Here is a 21,864-nt window from a genome sequence, read left to right on the forward strand (position 1 = left end):
AATTAATAGTTAAAATGTTAACTCAATCCAGAGAAAATTTGGTACTGAATGATGTAAGGTCACTAGCAATAATATATAATAATATAATATAATAATACAATAATAATATAATAATATATGTTAATATAATATAATATATATTAACAATTAGTATACATAATTAGTACTATAATATATATTCATATAATATATATGTATTCAATATATATACACATCTTTTGTGTTTTTTAATAAAGATTTATTTAAAGTGTATATGATGTTTTAATATACTTAATGAAATAATTACTGCAGTCAACCTAATTAACGTGTCATTTCTTCATAAAACTACCATTTTTGTCTGTGATGAGAGCAGCTGAAATGTACTTTCTTAGCAAATTTCCAGTATTCAATACAGCATTATTAATGATAAACATCATGTTACGCATTAAATGTCTAGACTTACTCATCCTGCATAACTGTAACTTTGTTCATGTTGACCAACATCTCATTTCCCCCACCTCCCAATTGCTGGTAACCGCCATTCTACTTTCTGCTTTTATGTATTTGACGCTACGATTCCAAATATAAGTGAGGCTGTGGGGTCTTTTTCTCTCATGCCTGGCTTATTTCACTTCATATAATGTCCTCTAGGATGTTTCAACAAACAAGATCTTTTGCTTTTAATGCCAACATATAAGGTGCCCATGCAAAACTAATTGTTTTATTGTTTTAACCATCTATGTTCTCCATTTTTATCACCAAGTATTTCACTGACTGCTTCTATGTTTGTGTGGAGATGAATTTGAAACATATAGAGTTTATTTGGATGTTTATTAGTGTTTAAAAACAGTGAAATTGTCTGTTAATATTCCAGAAGTAGTCATTTCAAACTTTGGGAAAGAATTGTTATCCAAAGTTTATTCATCTTTGATAGTAAATAGTAAATAAGCCTGTAATTTCCGTATGACTACTCCATTGTGTATTAACCAAGTTGCGTATATATGCACAGGGTCTTCAACAATTTATGGATACTTTCTGATGTCTCCTGTACTGGTTAAGTGGCCTTATCCATTGCATCTTTCTTTTCCCTGAAATCTCCACCAGGCCACTGTCCTTACTTTTATCCACATCTCCAAACAACACTCCACTCTTCCCTTCTTTATGTAAACTTCTGTTTGTCCTTTTAAACTCATTTCTAATATCTGATTACTAAAAAATGTTTACAACTCTTTGATCTAGTTAACTATTTATTTGTCCAATTGCTGAATTATATACATTCTTTAATTTTATAGTTGTAACACTGTATTTGTACAGTGGAGCAGAAGCAAATCTGTGATTTGGGGTTAGCTCTACTCTGATATTCCTTTGAACCATGTTTCAATAGACAGGGTACTAATTATCACATCCTGGATTAAACTGTCTCTATGGCACAGTTCACATAGTTCACAACTATATATCATTATAACAGCCTCCACTCAGTCACCATGATAATAACACCATTTTTGCATTTTGTTTTTATGTGATAAGAAAATAAATGATACTGTATCAGTTTTATATGGAGAAATATTCTGACATTTCTAAGAATGCTTTTTCCAATGTATTTACTATCTGAGTCATAAGTTGAGAATATTAGATATACAGTGAACCTTAGAGGTACCATAAAATTGTCAAAACTCTTCATACTGAAATTAGAGAAAAAGTGAAATGTATTATTCCACATCTTTTGTTTTCTATAGCAGAAAGTGATACAAAGATTTAGGATGGATAAAAAAGACAATTTTCTTTTTTTTATTACTTAAAGTTTTATTATTTATTTATTTATTTATTTTTAATATAATGAATTGTCAACTGGCTAACATACAGTGTGTAAAGCGTGCTCTTGTTTTTTGGGGGTTGATTCCCGTGGTTCATCGCTTACATACAACACCCAGTGCTCATCTCAACAAGTGCCCTCCTCAATGCCCATCACCCAGTTTACCCTCTCTCCCCACCAACCCTCAGTGTGTTCTCCATATTTAAGAGTCTCTTATGGTTTGCCTCCCTCCTTCCCTGTTTGTAACTATTTTTTCCTTTTCCCTTTCCCCATGGTCTTCTGTTAAGTTTCTCAAGATCCAGAAAGAAAGTGAGTTGTATGCTGAGATAGACGCTTGTGTGTGTTTTTGTTCTAATTATCACTCATTTACGTATGGCATATACCTCCAAAACACAGAATTACTAATGTAGAAAAGAAAAAAAATGTCTAAATCTTTTACTGAATTAAAACAAATTCTAAACAATAGGCATTTTAATAAAAATAATGGCTAACACGTTTCTGTACACTTACTATGTGCCAGACACTGACATTTTAGATGGATTATCTACATTAAAGCTGACAAGGATACAATAGTTGGACTTTATTTTTATTTCCATTATGTTGGTAAGGGAATTTTTAAAGGCCTATACTATTTTCCACTCCCACAGAAGAATTATGACCTTATCCACCCTCCATTATTACCTACATAGAATGTAAATAATACAATTTTTAAGTATTTCCTAGTGTGATTGGTGCAAATCCTAAAATTAGTTTCTTTGGAGAGATTTTTCTTTTAATGTGTATTTATTTACTTTTGAGAGAGAGTGTGCATTCAAGCAGGGGAGGGGCAGAGAAAGAAAGAGAGAGAGACAATCTCAAGCAGACTCCACGCCTTCAGCAGAGAGCCCAATGTGGGGCTAGAAGTCACTAACGAGAGATTATGACCTAAGCCAAAATCCAGAGTTAGATGCTTAACCACCTTGCCACCTAGGCACTCCTGGAGAGATTGTTTTTAATCAATGCAGCACACAATCTCTATTTCATAGTATTTCTAGCATCTAAGAGTTGTGTGTCAAGAGGAGTATCATGTGGAAAGTGGCATTTGGATTGGTGGTTAAAAGAGAATTGGAGCTGTTTGCAAAGCAAAAATTTCAAAAAGTATTTGTAGTGCTTGATACCATTTATAATAAGGTTTCTACTGCCTCTATTAATAACAAGTCATTTTTTAAAGTTGTTTCAAAGTATTCCACTTATTAGAGATGGATTTAAATTGAAAGAGTACGAAGGCAGGAGTCACCTTTTCTTACTACTCAGGCATTTTGGCATATCTGGAATGGCTGTTGGGACATTAATGACCCCTCCAGGGACACCTTGGTGCACATCCCCATTTAATGAAAACTGATGCACCGCTTCAGAATGCTACTTCAAACAGTGTTAGTCACATAATAAACTACCCTCTTCACCTCACCAGCCGTTCTCTATTCCAGTTTTATTTTTCTTTACAAAATGTATAATTCCCTGAAATTATTTCATTGTTTTTATTTGTTTGTCATTTATTTCTCCCCACAGGAGTGTAAGCTACGTAACTGCAAGGACCATTCTGCTCTTATTTACTTGTATCCTTAGTGCCATGGCCTAACATACACTAGGCATTTAATAATGAGACGTCAGAAACCTGTTCAATGTCACACAGCTGGTAAGTGGCTGAGAAAGGATTATAACGGCAAATATTAGTTAAATTCATTGGATAATTGATGAAGAACACTAATTTGAATCACACGCTGTATTGGGAGCATTTGAGGATATCTCTCATTTCATAATTTAGGCTTAATCATTTTCTGACTCCACTCATTTTGAAATTTATATTCTTGTTTTCTCTCTTTTGTCTTTCCCTCTCTTGCCACTTTTTTCATATTCTTCTGAGTTCCTCAAAGGACTCAAGGAAGCTATTTCTACATTTTCCAGATCTGGCAAAGTTTTACTCTGATGTGTCTATCACATGCTTCTAACAAGTACCCTATTATCTATTCATGAAATTGGGTGACGATGTATTTACTTGAGTCTAGACAGGGTTGTTACTCAGTTTTGAGTTATTGTTGTTTTCCCAAAGAGTGTCTCTAAGTGCAGTTTGATTTTAATGCAGAGCAAGTGGCAGATATTAAACAAGCTTCAATTCTAATATGTGTAATAAATACATAAACCTTTGTAACTGATTTGCTTGAATTGATGTTTTTGGAGAAGATATAATACACTTAAACACACAATTTTTATGTTAGGCCATGTTTATGTGATCTCCAAAGCATCCCACTTCAAAGAATCAAAGAGTTCTTTGTAAGTAGAGGCAGGCAAATCATTTCATTATCAGGCTATTACATCAACACATCAGGATTCCTTCTGAATGCAGACTGTTGATATCCCTCTGTCTCCTTTCCAGCTGGCAGTTTTGGACACTCCACTGATTTTTTTCAGTTTTTCATCACTTCAACAATACAGTCTATTTACTATCTCACATTTTTTAAATCTTTCCTGTATTACAGGCCCAAATGCCAAACACAGGCAAATTCTCTCAATCTTATACACCAATAATATCTTTGGCTTTTCATTAAAGACCATTAAAAATGTTAGATTATCATTGTGATACTATTGTTCCACTGTACCATTCCAGCAAAACAGCATTTTCTCTCTCAGGTAAAGAGAGTGGATTACTGTTAATACTTAGTTTGACACACTGACAAGGTAGTAGACAGATATTTCCTCTTTTACAATAGACATATTATCTGTGCGAGGAATAGGGTATTATCTCATCAGACCCAGTAATAAAGAACCCAATATCTTTCCCAGCTATATTTACGGCTTTGTTACAAAATAAAAAGCATTGGAAAGACAACTGACTAAGAAAAAATGATGCTCTGACCTTTGATTCTGGATGACAATATAGAATCTTATATATTCCAAATCCAATTGGATTCTAAATCCAATCCTTTGCCTTGTCATGTTTGCATTTTGTTTATCTTGCTTGGAAGAGGAAAGAGAATCCATTCTAGAAATCAGATGTCAAATAATAAGGATTTTAGACTTCAAAACATATTATACTACATTACCTCTCAGTGACAGCTCAGGTCAATAATCTCAATGCATAGTTCATGTGGAGCTTATACATGGAGTAATACGGAAAATGTTGGTGTCTTTGAGTTTGAAACCCTGCTCTCAGCCCATTAAGTACAGCTTTGTTGCACAAATTTAGACATATTTAATGTAAAAACTGCAACAAAAAATAGTGATTATTCTTTTTTCCAATAGAATATTTACAACTCTTTTAATAGCTCCATTATCAGTCATCCATTTTTCACTTTCAAGTCATTTCTTTGGTATCTACTTGATTTCAGTGTTGTATTATTTGTTGGTTATATAGTGATAAAACACAAATATCCTGTCCACATTGAATTTATTTTATTGAACAATGATTGCAAAAGCACCATATAATAGATCTCCTAATCAGATGTTTTGCGTTAATAACTGACATGATTACTGGAATTTCTTTCTCTGTTCTGAACTCCTATGATCTTAAGTAACCATGAGATATATGTATATGTCTTGAATCTCATTTCCTAGATTATGTGTAGCTAATACTTTTAATTATTCTTTCCTAATATGAATTTCATGAATGTATAAAATGGAGAAGCTAAAGTCTAGACTTATAAAACACAGTTAACATCATTATAAAATGCATTATTGAGGTTAAATCCTAGTATTCATTTTGAACTATCTATGTCTTGGAAAAATAGGATATTAGTAAATATATTAAACATGATCTTGTTTTTCAATTTAGAACTTCTTGAATCCTATACCTCTGAGACTTTAACACATTCTCTAGACAGTAAGATTAATTTATAATTTGTGATTTATAAATAATAATGATTTATTTTACAGAGAATTCCTGTCCTCATACATTGATGCTGTCCTTTGTAACAACTGAATTTCTAACTACTATCAAGTTGTTTAACATTGTATTATTTATTAATAAGTAATACTATATTTCTACTTATGGAAGGCAAGAAAATTTATTTCTTTCACTTCATTGAAAATTCATTCACCATTTTTTAGTATGCTTAAACACTTGAACATGTTTTATCATTTGAATGAAAATGGACTGAAAATATTTTCAAACCAGATAACATATATATAGTTTTTTCAAAGTATCAAGAAAATATGTATGGATTGAAAGTATTACAAACACTTCACATGTTATCTGAAAGTTTTAGCATGTAAAAGTTAGCACTAAAATGTGAACAAGATTTGAATTCATAACATTCCTAAGAATGACATGTAAAGCAAATCTAATTTAAGGTTTGAAAGTCCCACTGATAAATATGTGCCAGATTAAAATTAGAAAAAGATGTGTGGTAAAAAGAATCCAAACAAATCAACTCTGTATGAATTTAATATTTTATGAATAGAATGAATAGAAGACAAAACTGTTTGGTTAAAAATTAAAGTCTTGCAAATAAACACAAGGGGTAAGCTAATGTGATTTTGAGTAAAAATAATATTAGAATTGACAGCTGTGTTCAAAATTGATTTATTAATTGGTCAAATCACTCATTCTTTTTTTAAAAAAATTTTAATGCTTTATTTGTTTTTGCGAGAGAGAGAGAGAGAAACAGAGTACTAGTGGGGGTAGGACAGAGAGAGAGGGAGACACAGATTTCGAAGCAGGGTCCAGGTTCTGAGCTGTCAGCATAGAGCCTGTTGTGGGGCTTGAACTCGAGAACTGTGATATCATGACCTGAGCCAGAGTTGGACGCTTAATAGACTGAGCCACCCAGGTGCCCCTCACCCATTCTTATTAAGTTCATGTTGTACATATAAATAATGTAATAATTTATGTGATGAATGTTGTTGGAGATGCTAGGAAAAAGAAGTGTTTGTATCATCCACAGTCTTAAAACATGAAAAGTGAGATAAGGCAAGCTCAAACCCTAACCCAATGCCACATGTTAAGAGGACTAACTATCCTCTTGGCATCTAGACTTCAAGGGATCTTTTTCCTTGCTTTTCACACAAACTTCTATACATGTCATAATCAAGTTACCTAAATAGTGAATTTTGGGGGTGTCCATTTAACATGTCCTTTTTTTCTCTTTTGGGGGTTTATCTTCAAGATGTAAAAGCTTACCCTATCTGCTATTACATAGTCAACCCTTAAAGATTTAGGGTAGACCTGTAATTGTTCTATTCTGTCCATGAAAGGATGGGTAATTTTAATTCAGAGTTTGGAGTTAGGAAGAGGGAAAGAGTACAGCTCTCAGTGAGAAACAGAATAAAGAGATCAAGACATGATGCCATCTGAGACTTGGAATGCCATGTATAAAGTATTGAAGTGGGAAAATACATGTGAAATTCAGAGAAAGTAATAGAGTCAAATTCATAGTCTGGATTATGAAGCAGGATTGTAATATTTGAGAGCAATGTGAATAAAGTAAATATTAAACCTTAAAATTTATTGAGAGAGGTAGTATATATATTTCTCTGTTTTATTTCTTAGTAGATCATATATCCTCCATGGCTGTAAACAAATCTGTCCTTGATTTTAGAAGGAAACATTATATCTTTCAAGGCTTTTTAATTTACAAACATTCTTACAAAAGTAGTCTGGAGCAAAATCTTTCAGTGCCTCTGTTACAACTTATGTAGAGAAATGAGAAGCCCATGGAGAATTGTCTCCCAGGAGATGGTAGGGTCAGGGCATCCATAGTAAACAGAGTGGCCAGAGAGATCTCACTGGGAAGAACGTATCTTAGTAAAGACCTGTAGAAAGTGGAAGGGGGAGCCATGTAATATCTTGGGCACATCAAGGTAGAATAAGAAACATATACAAAGATATTGATGTGGTAGTGGGCTTTGCATGTTTGTGGAACAGCGAGAAGGCAAATGTGACTAGAAAGGAATGAGGAAGGAAAAGAATGATGTTAGATGAGCTCTAGAAAGAGTTTTGAATATGAATGATTACTACCTTGTTAAACTTTTCTATTGTTTCTCATAGTTTTCTGTAGTTTATCTTGTCCTATTTATATAAATAGATATTCTTCAAATTGTTTTCTTTTTTCACTTTCTAATCCATAAGGATTTGTTGTTGTTGTTTTAATTACACTTACAAGACATCCAGTATAATGTTAAATGTGCTTAGTGGTAAATGAATTTCTTTTTCTTTTTCCTGATTTTAAGGAGAATGAGTTCATCATTTTGTCATTTTGAATGACATTTTTAATATGCTTATTTTTGTTAACATCTACTGGATAAAGAAAGTTCTATTTAATTCTTAACTTATAGAGTTTTTGTCATACAATTATGTTAAATGTTATCAAATATCTTCTCTGTATCTATTGAGATCATATGACATTTTCCTTTAAGAAGTAAATGACAGCTTGGTTCCGGAAGATGGCGGCGTAGGAGGACGCGGGGCTCACAGCGCGTCCTGCCGATCACTTAGATTCCACCTACACCTGCCTAAAGAACCCAGAAAACTGCCAGAGGATTAGCAGAAGGGAGTCTCCGGAGTCAAGCGCAGACGAGAGGCCCACGGAAGAGGGTAGGAAGGGCGGCGAGGCGGTGCGCGCTCCACGGACTGGCGGGAGGGAGCCGGGGCGGAGGGGCGGCTCGCCGGCCAAGCGGAGCCCCCGAGTCTGGCTGGCAAAAGCGGAGGGGCCGGACAGACTGTGTTCCGACAGCAAGCGCGACTTAGCGTCTGGGAGGTCATAAGTTAACAGCTCTGCTCAGAAAGCGGGAAGGCTGGAGGACAAAGGGAGGGAGAGCTGCTGAGCCCCCGGACGGCAGAGCTCAGCTTGGCGGGGAACAAAGGCGCCAGCGCCATCTCCCGCGCCCATCCCCCAGCCAAAATCCCAAAGGGAACCAGTTCCTGCCAGGGAACTTGCTCGCTCCGCGCAAACACCCAACTCTGTGCTTCTGCGGAGCCAAACCTCCAGCAGCGGATCTGACTCCCTCCCGCTGCCACAGGGCTCCTCCTGGAGTGGATCACCTAAGGAGAAGCGAGCTAAGCCTGCCCCTCCACCCCCCGTGCACCTTGCCTACCCACCCCAGCTAATACGCCAGATCCCCAGCAACACAAGCCTGGCAGTGTGCAAGTAGCCCAGACGGGACACGCCACCCCACAGTGAATCCCGCCCCTAGGAGAGGGGAAGAGAAGGCACACACCAGTCTGACTGTGGCCCCAGCAGTGGGCTGGGGGCAGACATCGGGTCGGACTGCGGCCCCGCCCACTAACTCCAGTTATACACCACAGCACAGGGGAAGTGCACTGCAGGTCCTCACCACGCAAGGGACTCTCCAAAATGACCAAACGGAAGAATTCCCCTCAGAAGAATCTCCAGGAAATAACAACAGCTAATGAACTGATCAAAAAGGATTTAAATAATATAACAGAAAGTGAATTTAGAATAATAGTCATAAAATTAATCGCTGGGCTTGAAAACAGTATACAGGACAGCAGAGAATCTCTTGCCACAAAGATCGAGGGACTAAGGAACAGTCACGAGGAGTTGAAAAACGCTTTAAACGAAATGCAAAACAAAATGGAATCCACGATGGCTCGGCTTGAAGAGGCAGAGGAGAGAATAGGTGAACTAGAAGATAAAGTTATGGAGAAAGAGGAAGCTGAAAGAAAGAGAGATAAAAAAATCCAGGAGTATGAGGGGAAAATTAGAGAACTAAGTGATACACTAAAAAAAAATAATATACGCATAATTGGTATCCCAGAGGAGGAAGAGAGAGGGAAAGGTGCTGAAGGGGTACTTGAACAAATTATAGCTGAGAACTTCCCTGAACTGGGGAAGGAAAAAGGCATTGAAATCCAAGAGGCACAGAGAACTCCCTTCAGACGTAACTTGAATCGATCTTCTGCATGACATATCATAGTGAAACTGGCAAAATACAAGGATAAAGAGAAAATTCTGAAAGCAGCAAGGGATAAACGTGCCCTCACTTATAAAGGGAGACCTAAAAGACTCGTGACTGATCTCTCCTTTGAAACTTGGCAGGCCAGAAAGGCTTGGCACGATATCTACAGTGTGCTAAACAGAAAAAATATGCAGCCGAGAATCCTTTATCCAGCAAGTCTGTCATTTAGAATAGAAGGAGAGATAAAGGTCTTCCCAAACAAACAAAAACTGAAGGAATTTGTCACCACTAAACCAGCCCTACAAGAGATCCTAAGGGGGATCCTGTGAGACAAAGTACCAGAGACATCACTACAAGCATAAAACATACAGACATCACAATGACTCTAAACCCATATCTTTCTATAATAACACTGAATGTAAATGGATTAAATGCGCCAACTAAAAGACATAGGGTATCAGAATGGATAAAAAAACAAGACCCATCTATTTGCTGTCTACAAGAGACTCATTTTAGATCTGAGGACACCTTTAGATTGAGAGTGAGGGGATGGAGAACTATTTATCATGCTCCTGGAAGCCAAAAGAAAGCTGGAGTAGCCATACTTATATCAGACAAACTAGACTTTAAATTAAAGGCTGTAACAAGAGATGAAGAAGGGCATTATATAATAATCACAGGGTCTATCCACCAGGAAGAGCTAACTATTATAAATGTCTATGCGCCAAATACCCGAGCCCCCAGATATATAAAACAATTACTCATAAACATAAGCAACCTTATTGATAAGAATGTGGTCATTGCAGGGGACTTTAACACCCCACTTACAGAAATGGATAGATCATCTAGACACACAGTCAATAAAGAAACAAGGGCCCTGAATGATACATTGGATCAGATGGACTTGACAGATATATTTAGAACTCTGCATCCCAAAGCAACAGAATATACTTTCTTCTCGAGTGCACATGGAACATTCTCCAAGATAGATCATATACTGGGTCACAAAACAGCCCTTCATAAGTTTACAAGAATTGAAATTATACCATGCATACTTTCAGACCACAATGCTATGAAGCTTGAAATCAACCACAGGAAAAAGTCTGGAAAACCTCCAAAAGCATGGAGGTTAAAGAACACCCTACTAACGAATGAGTGGGTCAACCAGGCAATTAGAGAAGAAATTAAAATATATATGGAAACAAACGAAAATGAAAATACAACAATCCAAACGCTTTGGGATGCAGCGAAGGCAGTCCTGAGAGGAAAATACATTGCAATCCAGGCCTATCTCAAGAAACAAGAAAAATCCCAAATACAAAACCTAACAGCACACCTAAAGGAAATAGAAGCAGAACAGCAAAGGCAGCCTAAACCCAGCAGAAGAAGAGAAATAATAAAGATCAGAGCAGAAATAAACAATATAGAATCTAAAAAAACTGTAGAGCAGATCAACGAAACCAAGAGTTGGTTTTTTGAAAAAATAAACAAAATTGACAAACCTCTAGCCAGGCTTCTCAAAAAGAAAAGGGAGATGACCCAAATAGATAAAATCATGAATGAAAATGGAATGATTACAACCAATCCCTCAGAGATACAAACAATTATCAGGGAATACTATGAAAAATGATATGCCAGCAAATTGGACAACCTGGAAGAAATGGACAAATTTCTAAACACCCACACTCTTCCAAAACTCAATCAGGAGGAAATAGAAAGCTTGAACAGACCCATAACCAGCGAAGAAATTGAATCGGTTATCAAAAATCTCCCAACAAATAAGAGTCCAGGACCAGATGGCTTCCCAGGGGAGTTCTACCAGACGTTTAAAGCAGAGATAATACCTATCCTTCTCAAGCTATTCCAAGAAATAGAAAGGGAAGGAAAACTTCCAGACTCATTCTATGAAGCCAGTATTACTTTGATTCCTAAACCAGACAGAGACCCAGTAAAAAAAGAGAACTACAGGCCAATATCCCTGATGAATATGGATGCAAAAATTCTTAATAAGATACTAGCAAATCGAATTCAACAGCATATAAAAAGAATTATTCACCATGATCAAGTGGGATTCATTCCTGGGATGCAGGGCTGGTTCAACATTCGCAAATCGATCAACGTGATACATCACATTAACAAAAAAAAAGAGAAGAACCATATGATCCTGTCAATCGATGCAGAAAAGGCCTTTGACAAAATCCAGCACCCTTTCTTAATAAAAACCCTTGAGAAAGTCGGGATAGAAGGAACATACTTAAAGATCATAAAGGCCATTTATGAAAAGCCCACAGCTAACATCATCCTCAACGGGGAAAAACTGAGAGCTTTTTCCCTGAGATCAGGAACACGACAGGGATGCCCACTGTCACCGCTGTTGTTTAATATAGTGCTGGAAGTTCTAGCATCAGCAATCAGACAACAAAAGGAAATCAAAGGCATCAAAATTGGCAAAGATGAAGTCAAGCTTTCGCTTTTTGCAGATGACATGATATTATACATGGAAAATCCGATAGACTCCAACAAAAGTCTGCTAGAACTGATACATGAATTCAGCAAAGTTGCAGGATACAAAATCAATGTGCAGAAATCAGTTGCATTCTTATACACTAACAATGAAGCAACAGAAAGACAAATGAAGAAACTGATCCCATTCACAATTGCACCAAGAAGCATAAAATACCTAGGAATAAATCTAACCAAAGATGTAAAAGATCTGTATGCTGAAAACTATAGAAAGCTTATGCAGGTAATTGAAGAAGATATAAAGAAATGGAAAGACATTCCCTGCTCATGGATTGGAAGAATAAATATTGTCAAAATGTCAATACTACCCAAAGCTATCTACACATTCAATGCAATCCCAATCAAAATTGCACCAGCATTCTTCTCGAAACTAGAACAAGCAATCCTAAAATTCATATGGAACCACAAAAGGCCCCGAATAGCCAAAGTAATTTTGAAGAAGAAGACCAAAGCAGGAGGCATCACAATCCCAGACTTTAGCCTCTACTACAAAGCTGTAATCATCAAGACAGCATGGTATTGGCACAAAAACAGACACATAGACCAATGGAATAGAATAGAAACCCCAGAACTAGACCCACAAACGTATGGCCAACTCATCTTTGACAAAGCAGGAAAGAACATCCAATGGAAAAAAGACAGTCTCTTTAACAAATGGTGCTGGGAGAACTGGACAGCAACATGCAGAAGGTTGAAACTAGACCACTTTCTCACACCATTCACAAAAATAAACTCAAAATGGATAAAGGACCTGAATGTGAGACAGGAAACCATCAAAACCTTAGAGGAGAAAGCAGGAAAAGACCTCTCTGACCTCAGCCGTAGCAATCTCTTACTCGGCACATCCCCAAAGGCAAGGGAATTAAAAGCAAAAGTGAATTACTGGGACCTTATGAAGATAAAAAGCTTCTGCACAGCAAAGGAAACAGCCAACAAAACTAAAAGGCAACCAACGGAATGGGAAAAGATATTTGCAAATGACACATCGGACAAAGGGCTAGTATCCAAAATCTATAAAGAGCTCATCAAACTCCACACCCGAAAAACAAATAACCCAGTGAAGAAATGGGCAGAAAACATGAATAGACACTTCTCTAAAGAAGACATCCGGATGGCCAACAGGCACATGAAAAGATGTTCAACGTCGCTCCTTATCAGGGAAATACAAATCAAAACCACACTCAGATACCACCTCACGCCAGTCAGAGTGGCCAAAATGAAGAAATCAGGAGACTATAGATGCTGGAGAGGATGTGGAGAAACAGGAACCCTCTTGCACTGTTGGTGGGAATGCAGATTGGTGCAGCCGCTCTGGAAAGCAGTGTGGAGGTTCCTCAGAAAATTAAAAATAGACCTACCCTATGACCCAGCAATAGCACTGCTAGGAATTTATCCAAGGGATACAGGAGTACTGATGCATAGGGGCACCTGTACCCCAATGTTTATAGCGGCACTCTCAACAATAGCCAAATTATGGAAAGAGCCTAAATGTCCATCAACTGATGAATGGATAAAGAAAGTGTGGTTTATATACACAATGGAATACTACGTGGCAATGAGAAAAAATGAAATATGGCCTTTTGTAGCAACATGGATGGAACTGGAGAGTGTGATGCTAAGTGAAATAAGCCATACAGAGAAAGACAGATACCATATGGTTTCACTCTTATGTGGATCCTGAGAAACATAACAGAAACCCATGGGGGAGGGGAAGGAAAAAAAAAAAAAAAAAGAGGTTAGAGTGGGAGAGAGCCAAAGCATAAGAGACTGTTAAAAACTGAGAACAAACTGAGGGTTGATGGGGGGTGGGAGGGAGGGCAGGGTGGGAGGGAGGGCAGGGTGGGTGATGGGTATTGAGGAGGGCACCTTTTGGGATGAGCACTGGGTGTTGTATGGAAACCAATTTGACAGTAAATTTCATATATTAAAAAATAAAAAAATAAATAAAAAAATAAAAAAAAAGAAGTAAATGACATTAACATTTTTCGGATTTTATTACATTATCATTGATTGACATGAAGAAACCTAACTTTGTTAAAGTAATTATCTTTTTAATATATTTTTTGCATTTGCTTTTCTAATACTTTTTAGCCTTTTACCCTTATTAAAAGCAATATCGAATTTAACTTTCTTTTTTCATATCATGCTTGGCATTTTAGGATCAAAATTATACTTTCGTTGTTGAATGAGTTGGGCAGTATTCTTTATTTTTCTGTTAGAAGTGTCTCTGAAAAATGCTTCTGAAAAAACTTTCATAAGATAGGAGTAATATGTTTCTTGGCAGACAGAACTTGCTTAGAAAACTTCATGGTCACAAAGTCTGTTTGGTTCAAGATTTTTAACAACTTCTTCATTGCCTTAACTTGTCGATTGTGGGATTCTTTATGCTTTTTCTTTCTATTTGGGCCAAATTTGGCTAAGTTAAAGAAATTTTGGAAGGTGTCCGTTTTTAATTCACTGACATTACTTTTACAGTAATTTGTTTTAAATATATTCTTCAAATGCAGCTACATTTCTTTTTACTCTTAACAATATGTATTTCTGCACCCTCTTCTTATTTAGGCTTATCAGAGATATGTTTGTTTTGTTATATTTTTCTAAGAAAAAAATAGATTTATTGATATTTTGTTATATTTTTTCCCCACTTCACTGGTATCAGATTTTGTTTTTATTAACTTCTTGTTTACACATTCTTAGGTTTATTTTGTTATTCTTTTTATCATCAAAGTTTGTATCATTAGCTTTAAATTTTGTCCTTTTTAAAAATTATTCCTTTGAAATATAAATCTCTGCTGCTATCTTCTCATTTTAACTTATATACATGCTTAAGAAATTACACAGTGGTCCAAATAATACTAAAGCCAAAATACCTCACACATTGAGTTTAGTTGATCCCAAGGCAATCTATATTCCCTATCCTGATCATAGTCTATCTGAAGACATGTAGGGGGCGCCTGGGTGGGTCAGTCAGTTAAGCGTCCGACTTCGGCTCAGGTCATGATCTTGCGGTTTGTGAGTTTGAGCCCCTTGTCGGGCTCTGTGCTGACAGCTCAGAGCCTGGAGCCCATTTCAGATTCTGTGTCTCCTTCTCTCTCTGCCCCTCCCCTGTTCATGCTCTGTCTCTCTCTGTCACAAAAATAAATAAACGTTAAAAAAAAATTAAAAAAAAATAAAGACATGTGTGTTTAAGAAATAAGCTCATATATCAGATAAGTATTAGAGCATAAATAAGCAAAGGATAAAGTGAAGCTAGAAATACACACCAAAATTGATGGGCTCAAAATAAGAAGCATGCAGGCTTCCCACATAAGTAAACATCTGAATAGTATTTTACACCAACAAAAGACATTTCCAGGTAAGTAAGATAATATAGAAGGGAAACCCCAGGTAGATAAAGATGACAACTTATATCAAGAGCAGAAATTGTTAGAGAATTTCCAATTTTAGGAAGTGTAAATAATTCAGTGTATGAAGATCATGGATACTGGGTTAGAGATGTAACATCTAGACAGAAAGCTTAATAGATTAAATAGACTTAGACCAAAGCATAATGGATCTTAAATGTCAAGTTGATCAGTTAGATTTATTCTGAAACTAATGGACATATTACCAAAAAATTTCAAGCAAGTGAGTGACATAGTAAAAATTATTGTTTAAGAAAATCCTGATAGATGTGTAGAATGCATTGGATGCAAGGTATTTCAATAATCTAGCCTAAATTTATTCATAAGCATAACTAGACTGTAAAAGAGGGATAAAAAAAGGGGCACAAATGCTTCAGATATTGTAGACATAGCATCGATCATACTCAGAACAGGAGTATGAATGAAGGACTAAGGAGAGAAGACAGAGAAGTAAAGGTTGATTCAAACCTTATTTAAATTTGTGGCAAGTGGATTGTAAAATGAAGACAAATGAAGAAGGGTCAGATTTTACTATTAAAATTGTGAGATTCAATTAGACTTGGAAATCAGGTATCCTGGATTATTAAGTTGATGGTTGATACCACTGAAACTAATGGAGAAGAAAGTTTTATTAATGATGAACATAACATAATGTCTAATATTAGGTCACATATGACAATATTAGGTCACTTTTTTTACATGTACGGTATTATTAATGGTTTGGGCAGGGTGAATTCCATAGCACATAAATTGGAAACCACACTGCTGTGGATTGAAAAGTGAATAGCAATGAGGTAAAAACACTAAGGACGCTTCCAAGAAGATTGACTCTACTGTTGACCATAGTAAGTTTCAGTTATGCAAGATGAGTAAATCCCAAGATCTACTGTATAGCATAGTGCCTGTCATTAATAATACTGCATCATATACTTCCAAGAAGATAAATCTTATGTTAAGTGTTTCTATCTCAAAATTATAACAAATACATAAAGAAGGTGGGAGGACATTTTTGGAAGTGATGGATACCTGTATGACACAGATTATGGTGATGGTTTCCCCTATCTCTAAATTAATCAAGTTGTGTACATTAAATATGTACAATAATTTGTATGTCAATCATACCTCAATAAAGTGGCTTTAAAAAAAGGATTGGCTTTAAAGGAGTGAAAGAAAGGATGTGTAAGAATGAGGAGGTTGCTTTGGATTTCTGTTATTTTTTTAAATTGTAGAATATATTTGTTTGATGATGGAACAAAGTAAGCAAAAATTAAGGCAAAACAAGTTAATTTTTGATAATTCAAATAAAAATTATGTGAGCCAGGTTATATTTATTGCTACAATACATTAATTCATGGATGCAAAAATTTAGGTTTTTTCAAGTATGAGAAAATTTTGGAAAGTCATTAAAACACCAAATTTTGGTCCATAAAAATAGATCAAATAATAGTGCAAAAGAAGTCTGGAGCACATTACTGATTTTCTATATATATAGGTGAATAAGGAGAGACTAAATATCATAGCTGTAGAGCTAATATTTAGGTAATTTTGGGGGGGCATAGTACAGTGATTGGTAAAGATTTTGTTTTGGTACATGTGTCTTATTCTCTGTAGCCATACTATTTGGTTTCTAATTCCACTCTTAGCTATTTTACACTGGGAAAATTACTTAAATTTTAATATCTACCTTCTCACCTGTAAAATACAAATAATACTTTGCCTCCTTCACTGATCATTGTGAAAGGTAAATGGCATAAGACCTTGTCTATTGTAAGATCTCAATATATTATAGCAATTTAATTGTTATTACATGGTTTCCCAGATATATGTCAGTCCATTTTCTTCTTTTATATGGTTCTACAAATTGTCTTTATTGGTTCTCATAAACTGACTGTTGTCTTCTTAAGCAGATACTTCTTCAGTACTTTTATTACTACTTGTGTAAGAAAATTATGTTTTACAATTTTATTATGTTACCAAATAATTTATTATATTAGGCTTTTTGATAGGGTGTTGCAAAGCTTTTATTCTCTTCTTGAATTCTTAAGTTCACAAATGGTGAAAAGTGGTACTTGTTTACCGTGGAGCATTTCAGTCTCCCTCTCAGGGATCTTGGTGCAAAAGAAGACAGTAGGAACACAAACTGTGAATCATCACACAAAGAATCTTCCAGCCACACCAGCTTTTAGCATCTCAGCTGGTCAGCCAAAAAATACAGAAGTTAAAATTTTAGAACTGGTAGCACACTATTTCCCACTCTGAGCTTGTAACATCATAGTCTTGATGCTAGGCATTAGAAAGATCAGGCTTTCTCGTTATTTTTTTCAAATTAATCTTCTACAGCAGTGCTGTCCAGTAGAACTTTCTAAGGTGACAGAAATGTTCTCTACCCCTGCTGTCCAAGATGGTAGTTACTAGTTACATGTAGATATTGAGCAGTTGAAATGGGCCTAGTGTGACCGAGAAATTAAGTTTTAAATTGTATTTAATTTTAAGTAAAAAAAAAAAATAAGTTGAGGGGTGCCTGGGTGGTTCAGTTGGTTGAGAGTCTGACTCTTGGTTTTGGCTCAGGTCATGATCTCATGGCTCATGAGTTTGAGCCCCTTGTCAGGCTCTACTCTGACAGTACAGAACCTGGTTGGGATTCTCTTTCTCCTTCCTTCTCTGCCCCTCCCTCTCTTTCCCTCTTGCCTCCCCCCAAAAAATGAGTAAATAAACATTAAAAAATAAGTGGAAATAACTACATATGGCTATTGGCTAGTGTATTGGACTCCAAAGTTGTAGAGTTATTTTCAACTTTCAAAAGTTTACTTCTAACAGTCATGTCATTTTTACAAGCATGCCTGAATGGAAGATTATTCTCTAAACTGAGAACCTTTATACTTTATTCTTAAAGTCATGGTTACTGATTCTATGCAAAATGACTGATAGGATTGTCAATCTTTTCCACCCCTGGCAAGGTCCTGGCATTTTATTGATGATGTTAACTCTGTACCTGAGCCCATCTATATCCCAAGGAGCTCTAAATTTCTATGTCCACATTTGACATGTTTTAAATGATCGTGGCCATTCCATTATCTGTGTGTGTGTGTGTGTGTGTGTGTGTGTGTGTGTGTGTGTGATCAAGGGATAAGGCATGTTGAGGGACTAGTGACATGGAGATCCAGGAAACCAGCTAGCATTAAGACTGAATTCACCTACAGAGATTTCACTCTCAAGGAGAGGCTCTGAGGAAGTTGACAAGGAAATGATGATGTCTCTCCAGGCTGTGAGAACACCAATTTCGTGTGTTTTTAACATTTCAGTGGTTATTTTAGTAATGTTCTTGTTCTTTTCTAGATCAAAGGAAAGTTTGTGAATATATCTGAGGGAAAATAAATTATAGTGTTCGTTAATGTTAGCCTTTATTATTAAATATTTCTGCATTTGTTTCATTGTCAGAAATGTGAAATTTATATACTAACTCTCTAAGATGAAACCAATCAGAAGACAATGTTCTGCCTGTTCCTTTAGGTCATTTCCTCTTCTGTTATTGCTATTGCCTGTGCTTCTTCATTGTGTAGCCAGCTGTTCACTTACATTGCACGTTGCAGAGACAAGCCAGTTCAATAGAATTCTGCAGCTGACATTGTTTGATTAGCATGGTTTGTGAGAAAATTGCCCATAGTCAGCATAGAAGAAACAATAACAGTGGAAGCCCTAGCACTTTGCTTTTTAAAATAAAGTCAGTTTAGACAAGAGTGTGACCCAGCCTGATCTATGGGAGCAGGGGGAGAGCAACCTAATTTCTGTCGAAAGCAGCAAGTCCATAATTATTGCATCTGATTTAGAATAGTTGTAGGAAGAGTTATCAATTAAAGCAGGCTAGGCATCCACTTGGCTTGTTAGCTGAGAATCTGGTCAGCAAAAGTCAGTTTAGAAGGAATTAATTAAGGTAATTCCTCTAAGGAGGTCCTTGCCATGGCTTTGGTTTATAGAACTGGATTCACAGAATGATGGTAAAAAAAAGAAAGAAGTAATTAAACCATCAAATTCAAAGTGGTGAGAGAGCTGCAAAGAATAAAATAGTTTTGTAGATGGGGAATTGCTGATGTTGTACAGGCCTGAGGATGAAAACCCAAACTACTATGGGCTGTTGTCACATTCTAAACTAGATACACAATAAATTTAGCATTTATATTTTATATTTTAAATTTTAAGCTTTTAGCAAAAACATGGTACATGGCTTAAAAAAACCCTGAGTAATAAAGAGAACAGGAACAGGGCACCAACTATAATGTTTTGGTAGGTGACTGGAATGTGCCAAATGTTAGTGGAATCAGACTAAGCAGCACCAATAAAGGATGTTCTCAGACATACCCTTATATGGTTTTGAAGGGTGACAGAACCTTATCAGGAGCAGAGGCCAATTTATACAACATTGTGTGCTTGCATGAAGTAGACATGAAAAAAAATGTTGAGTTTACCTGAACAAAAATGAATAAATTGGTGTCTTTCAAGAAATGATAGGTATGTTTCCTTCATTTTCTTTGGTCTACTTTTAACATGATGGCATTTTAGGCAACAGAATATCTTTGAAATAGACTTCTGATATTTTTTAATATGTTTGTTTACAGAGATTCCATAAATATTCTCTGCAAATGGAAAATAAGTGAAAGAGATTGCAATAATTTAGCATTTTGCCTTCGATTCTCCTCCAGCCATGTCCCTTCTCATTTCAAATCTAACTTTGAATTGGTTACAATTCTCCATAACATAAAATTATAGAAAAAGATTGTGAATAGTGTCATTCTTCATGCTTAATACTTTATGTACTGTTGGAATATTCCATACTAGATAGGAGAGAAATAAAATATAATATCTTTGGCAGCCTTAAAAAGAAAATAGGAGGACTATTATCCATCCGATTCCATTCATTGTCTACAGTATCTGAATGATGTCTTTTGCACAGGATTATCTGATCATTATTCTTTCTGAGATGCCCTAGCTCTCTCTTCTTCATGTGCAAAACCTGAAATATGAGCATCATGTTTCTCCCAGAAACTAAGTTGCCAAATAAAGAAGAATATTTACATTTGAAAGCTCTTTGAAACTTTTTAAAAGTTGCTGAAATTCAGGAAACTCTGAAGTCGGTAAGCAGAAGCAGGGGGTGAACCCAATTAGGATTAATACATCAAATAATGCCTAATTCAGACATATTTCTAGGCCTCTACTTTTCTCTGCTGTGTCAAACCAATTATTTCAGGCATAGCAGGAATCTTTCTTTACAAATGTCTCTGCTAGCCAAAATAAAATGTTAACTGACACACATAACAAATGTTTTAATTCACTGTGTGTAGTTTGAAAATAGAACCCAGAAGAAAACATTAAGAGCTGGGTTATCTGACAGAAAAGCACTTTGCAGCTCCTTATTTCATTGTAAATTATGTTCATTGATCTGGAATATTTCTACACAAGGAAGTGGAAGGTATTATGTAAAATCGCTGTGACTTTTCGTAGAGGGAAACGCTAGTAAAGGGAGTTTTATTATACAATTCGTTAGTCTGTATTCCAACATTTCAATTGTTATGTAGTTTTTGTCATGTGACTTCCCTTCCCCCTCCACACTAACTCAAAGTTTTAGAAAGCATACATTGGAAGAGAATGAAACAAAGGTGATTTTAACTGAAATTGGGAGTCCTTTTTGAATTATCATACCTCAGCTCAACCTGCCTATTCAATGTCAGAGTTTTAGGGCTATGGGGCAAAATCGTCCCCCTGTCTCTACTTTCCAAATACTTAAACATATGAAAGGAGACAAAAGGAAGCACAAAGATATACATGAGTCTATCATAATATCTGTTTTATTTTCTTTGTAAAACTAAAATTAATAAATATGAATATTTATTTTCACATCACTTTGGAGAGAGGTTAAGAATTAAAATAATCACATGCTGCCCACCCAGATAGAAATAAACCTTGTTAAAATTGAGTGCTTGGAGTAAGGAGATGGGTGTTGATTCAGCCGCTTCTCCCCATTGTGGATATTGAAATTTGGCTCTAATACTGAGCTTCATACACATTTTCCAGGTATCTGTGTATTACAGAATATACAATAGTACCTTTAATTAAAAAAAATAGGATGTTGATAAATATTAGTCATCAATAGTCTGAATATTTTATATATATTTGATATTATAATATAATAATGTAATTTTATATACTATATAAATTATATGTAATAGTAATAAGGAATATGTGATATGCAATTATAAA

The sequence above is a fragment of the Panthera uncia genome (assembly GCF_023721935.1).
Source record: "Panthera uncia isolate 11264 chromosome A1 unlocalized genomic scaffold, Puncia_PCG_1.0 HiC_scaffold_16, whole genome shotgun sequence".
Classification (NCBI taxonomy): domain Eukaryota; kingdom Metazoa; phylum Chordata; class Mammalia; order Carnivora; family Felidae; genus Panthera; species Panthera uncia.